This window comes from Mus caroli, chromosome X (genome assembly GCF_900094665.2).
Source record: "Mus caroli chromosome X, CAROLI_EIJ_v1.1, whole genome shotgun sequence".
NCBI lineage: Eukaryota > Metazoa > Chordata > Mammalia > Rodentia > Muridae > Mus > Mus caroli.
Genome location: NC_034589.1, coordinates 52,396,292 through 52,402,457, shown reverse-complemented (window position 1 = coordinate 52,402,457; position 6,166 = coordinate 52,396,292). Strand labels below are relative to the sequence as shown.

The following is a 6,166-nucleotide window of genomic DNA, read 5'->3' as shown; positions in this document are numbered from 1 at the left end:
AGTCTATGGGGACCAGGGAGTGGAATGTGATGGTTTGTATATAATTGGACCATGGGTTGGCACCATTTGGAGGTGTAGCCTTGTTGGAATAGGTGTGACCTGGTTGGAGTAGGTGTGTCACTGTGGGTGTGGGCTTAAGACCCTCACCCTAGTTGCCTGGAAGTCAGTCTTCCACTAGTAGCCTTTGGATGAAGACGTAGAACTCTCAGCTCTGCCTGTGCCATGCCTGCCTGGATACTGCCATGCTCCCACCTTGATGGTAATGGACTGAATCCGTAAGCCAGCCCCAATTAAATGCTGTTTTTTATAAGACTTTCCTTGGTCATGGTGTCTATTCACAGCAGTAAAATCCTGACTAACCATAACCATAAATTTATAATAGCTGTGCTTACATTCACAATATCTATATAAGATCAAACGATCCAAATGTCCAACAGTGAGAGAAATAATAAAAGATTAAGATGCATATCTTGGGGGAACAGGACACTAACTTTGGTTGGGAGACTTTTGTGTGATGTGAAGTATCAGTGGAACATGCAATTGCTGTATAGTTTGCAATGAAGATACAGAATGGAGAGCAGTGAGCATTGAGGAGATAAGCAATGAGAATGAGTAAGCTCTAAAAAGTGAAAGTACAGAAAGGAAAGACTAATGGATTAAAAGGGTAATAAAGTCGGAGTTAAAGGACAGAAAAAAGGAAAGCATTAGAGCACAGAGAGGGACACAGGGACTAATGCAGATGCTGAATTTCATATGACATTACTCAAACCTATTATATGAAATATGAGTAATGTTAGTGAAGTTAAGGAATGTATTAGAGAACGTCAATTTGCTTTATCAAGAGATCATTATCCAGGGCTGGAGAGTTAGCTTAGCATTAAGGGCACTGGTTGCTCTTTCAGAGAACCTATTTTTCATTCCTAGCAGCCATAGAGCTGCTAATAATATATCTGTAACTCCAGTTCCAGATGATCTAATACTATCTGGCCTCCATGGGAACTGCACATATATGGTGTGCAAACATACATGCAGGCAAAATACCTGCACACATAAAATAAATGAAATCTTTAAAGAGAGAGAACCCTATTTATCATTGGAACTCACTATTGAGCACACTATGACTAAAAGAAAATCAAGAATAAAAGTGGTAGAGACACCAATGGGGAGGGAGATATATCAGACAATACAACCATTCAAGACTACATCTATTTTAGAGGAAAAAAAAAAAAAACAACGACTCTTATAATATGGTTCTCAGGAAAAAGGCAAACTGATTTAAAATATGTGCTAACAAAGAAAAAAAAAAGAAGTGGAAGTGGGTGGGTAGGGGAGTGGGTGGGGGACCGTGTGGGGGACTTTTGGGATAGCATTGGAAATGTAAATGAAATAAATACCCAATATATATATATATATATATATATATAAAGCCAGAAGTGATTGTCTTTTGTCTGCTAAATGCCTCTTATCTGGGGCTTGCTGTTTTGTTTTATTTTCTCTTGTTTTATAGTTACCTAAATAGGAGAATTTAAGTTTGATCTGAACACACACATAAAAAGCCAGGTATGAATCAACAATAGTCCAAAATTATTGAGTAGTAAATTTCAAAAATAGATGATTCCTAAGTTGAAAATTGTATGCCATTCTGAATAGCATGATGAAATCTTGCATCCTTTCTTCCAGTTCTGTGTAGGTTAAATCTATACCTTTGCCCACTCTACTATATATGCTACCTACCTTACTATTTAGTAGGTGTTTCAGTTTTCAAAACTATCAAAACACAGTGTTTCTGTCCAAGTAACCCTTACATAAAAGGCTACATCATAATCTCTACATAATTTACTCCACTTCAACAGGTAGGCACTGTATTATTTTACATCATTGCAAAAAGAGAAAGAGTATAGTAAAAAAGATATTTAAGGAGAAAGTGAGATATCATAATCATAATATTACTGTAAATTGCTTTAAATTTTTATTTTATTATCAAGTATTAACCTCTTACAAGATCTGTAAATTATTATAAATCTGTAGGTATAATAAATCTGTGTTTGTGTGTGAATATGTATATATGTATATATTGTTCAGTATTATATATGGTTTCAGGCATTCCCTAGGGTCTTACACTGGTGTCACTTGAATATGAGGAAACTTCTATATATCTAACTAACTGTACACTACATAAATAGATATCTCATGGCATGGGATAGGGTGATTACAAACAAAAAACTATGAGGAATTTAGACTCCATTTACAAACATTGGTAATGATCACTCTTACAAGCAATAATGAGAGAAAGAAAGCATCTGTTTGAGCCATCTTGGGTTCCGGACCCCTCAGAGACCAGTCTGCACAGGTCAGCTCATGGACTGTGAAGGCTGAGCAAGCTGACTGCAGAAGAGTAACACCTTTTGGGACAGGCAGAAGCTACACAGCTTCTGGAACAGACCCCATTTCGGGCTCCAGACATCCAGGCACCTTCCCCGCCAGGGGAGAGGTATCTACCAGGGAGGGCTCTGTCAGATCAGGTAAGGGAGCCAAATTGGGGCCGGGATCCCTCAGAGACTAGTCTGAACAGGTGAGAATGCGGAGTACAGAAGCAACATAGCTTCTGGGACAGATCCCTGTTTTGGGCTCCAGACATCCAGGCACCTTCCCCGCCAGAGGAGAGGAGTTTGCCCTGGAGGGCTCTGACCACCAGAGCAGGTGAGAGAGCCATCTTGTGTCCCATGTCCCTCAGAGACCAGTCTGTGCAGGTGAGCATGCAGACTGCAGAGGCAACACATCTTCTGGGAGAGGCCCTGTTTCAGGCCTTCATCTTCAGCCAGGAGGCAGGTCTGAATGCCAGATATCTGTGCACCTTCCCTGCAAGAGGAGAGCTTGCCTGCAGAGAGTACTCTGACCACTGAGACTCAGGAGAAAGCATGTCTCCCAGGTCTGCTGACAGAGGCTAACAAAATCTCAGGAGGAACAAGGTCCAGCCAGAGACAACTATAACAACTAACTCCAGGGTTTACCAGATGGCGAAAGGCAAACGTAAGAATCTTACTAACAGAAACCAAGACCACTCACCATCATCAGAACCCAGAACTCCCACTTCGCCCAGTCCAGGGCACGCCAACACACCGAAAAAGCAAGACTCAGATTTAAAATCAAATCTCATGATGCTGGTAGAGGACATCAAGAAGGCTTTAATAACTCACTTGAAGAAATACAGGAGAACACTGCTAAAGAGGTAGAAGTCCTTAAAGAAATACATGAAAAAAAAAAAACCAACTAAACAGGAGATGGAATTGAACAAAACCATCCAAGACCTAAAAAGGGAAGTAGAAACAATAAAGAACATCCAAAATGAGAAAACGCTGAAGATAGAAAACCTAGGAAAGAAATCTGGAACCACAGATGCGAGCATCAGCAACAGAATACAAGAGATAGAAGAGAGAATCTCAGATGCAGAAGATTCCATAGAGAAAATGGGCACAACAATCAAAGAAAATGCAAAATGCAAAAATATCCTAACTCAAAACATCCAGGAAATCCAGGACACAATGAGAAGACAAAACCTACAGATAATAGGAATAGATGAGAATGAAGATTTTCAACTTAAAGGGCCAGCAAATGTCTTCAACAAAATTATAGAAGAAAACTTCCCAAACCTAAAGAAAGAGATACCCATGAACATACAAGAAGCCTACAGAACTCCAAATAGACTAGACCAGAAAAGAAATTCCCCCAACACATAATAATCAGAACAACAACTGCACTAAATAAAGTATAGAATATTATAAGCAGTAAGGGGAAAAGGTCAAGTAACATATAAAAGTAGACCTATTAGAATTACACCAGGCTTCTCACCAGAGACTATGAAAGCCAGAAGATCCTGGACCAATGTTATGCTGACCCTAAGAGAACACAAATGCCAGCCCAGGCTATTATACCCAGGAAAACTCTCAATTACCATATATAGAGAAACCAAAGTATTACATGATAAAACCAAATTCACACAATATCTTTCCACAAATCCAGGCCTTCAAAGGATAATAAAAGGAAAACACCAAAACAAGGACAGAAACCACCCCCTAGAAAAAGAACACTCCTCCATTTTTTGGTGGGATTGCAAGCTGGTACAACCACTCTAGAAATCAGTTTGGTGGTTCCTCAGAAAATTGAACATAGTACTACCTGAGGACCCAGCTATACCACTCCTGGGCATATACCCAGAAGATTCTCCAACATGTAATAAGTACACATGCTCCACTATGTTCATAGCAGCCTTATTTATAATAGCCCAAATCTGGAAAGAACCCAAATGTCCCTCAACAGAGGAATGGATACAGAAATTATGGTACATTTACACAATGGAGTACTACTTTTCTTTAATTTCTCCTAATATCAATGGACTCAATTCCTCATTAAAAAGACATAGACAAATAGAATGGCTACACAAACAGGACCCAAAATTTTGTTGCTTACAGGAAACCCACCTCATGGAAAAGGAAAGACACTACCTCTGAGTGAAAGGCTGGAAAACAATTTTCTAAGCAAATGGACTGAAGGAACAAGCTGGAGTGGCCATTCTAATATTGAATAAAATCGACTTCCAATCCAAAGTTATCAAAAAAGACAAGTAGGGGCACATCATACTCATCGAAGGTAAAATCTTCCAAGAGGAACTCTCAATTCTGAATATCTATGCTCCAAATACAAGGGCAGCCACATTTATTAAAGAAAACTTAGTAAAAAGGACACATGCTCCACTATGTTCATAGCAGCCCTATTTATAATAGCCAGAAGCTGGAAAGAACCCAGATGTCCCTCAACAGAGGAATGGATACAGAAAATGTGGTACATTTACACAATGGAGTACTACTCAGCTATTAAAAAGAATGAATTTATGAAATTCCTAGGCAAATGGATGGACCTGGAGGGCATCATCTTGAGTGAGGTAACACAATCACAAAGGAACTCACACAATATGTATTCACTGATAAGTGGATATTAGCCCAAAACTTACGACTCAGCAATTAAAACAATGGCTTCATGAAATTCTTAGGCAAATAGATGGATCTGGAGATTATAATACTGAGTGAGGTAACCCAATCACAAAAGAACACACATGATATGCACTCACTAATAAGTGAATATTAACCCAGAAACTTAGAAAACCTAAGATACAATTTGAAAAACACATGAAACTCAAGAAGAAGGAAGACCAAATGGTGGATACTTTGTTCCTTCCTAGAATGGGGAACAAAATACCCATGGAAGAAGTTACAAAGACAAAGTTCAGAGCTGAGAAGGAAGAAAGGACTATCCAGAGACTGTGCCACCCAGGGATCCATCACATATACAACCACCAAACCCAGACACTATTGCATATGCCAGCAAGATTTTGCTGACAGGACCCTGATATAGCTATCTCTTGTGAGGCTATGCCAGTACCTGGCAAATACAGAAGTGGATTCTCACAGTCATCTATTGGATGGAACACAGGGTCCCTAATTGAGGAGCTAGAGAAAGTACCCAAGGAGCTGAAGGGGTCTGCAGCCTTATAGGAGGAACAACAATATGAACTAACCAGTACCCCCTAGAGCTGTGTCTCTAGTTGCATATGTAGCAGAAGATGGCCTAGTAGGCCATCAAGGGAGGAGAGGCCCTTGGTATTGCGAAGATCATATGCCTGGGGTCACGGGATGCTGATTCATGAGATATCAAAAGAAAACCTGGGGTAATGACTGAAGTGATATGTAAAATTAAAAACTAGGCTTCCGATATGCAAGAGTTATCCAGAGAAGTTTTAGAATAGGAAGAGAGAACTGCTTGGAGAACTCTCTCAATCAGAACAATCTGGAAAGCTGTCTTGAGCAGATAGATGATAGGCTGCCAGCTTACAACCCATTATTTGTTTAGCCACTCTCAAACACCCCTTCTCTCAGAAATCCTCTCCAAGCTGAGGGTTGTTCTTGGAAGATGGGATGGAACTCTTTGAAAGGATTAGAAGGATTAGGTGATATATCCTTGCTGGAGGAAGTGTGGCCATGTTGGAAGAAGTATTTCACCAGGGGGTGGACTTTGAGGTTTCAAAAGCCCATACCAAGTGTTCTTTCTTTCTTTCTTTCTTTCTTTCTTTCTTTCTTTCTTTCTTTCTTTCTTTCTTTCTTTCTTTCTTTCT

General features: G+C 39.7%; 1 protein-coding gene across 1 annotated transcript in view; it reads right to left on the bottom strand.

Annotated features, from left to right (window-relative positions):
* LOC110287160 (transmembrane 9 superfamily member 2-like) overlaps positions 1–6,166 on the bottom strand; it is an 82,950-nt gene that overhangs the window by 16,362 nt on the left and 60,422 nt on the right. The gene's annotated exons all lie outside the window — the stretch shown is intronic.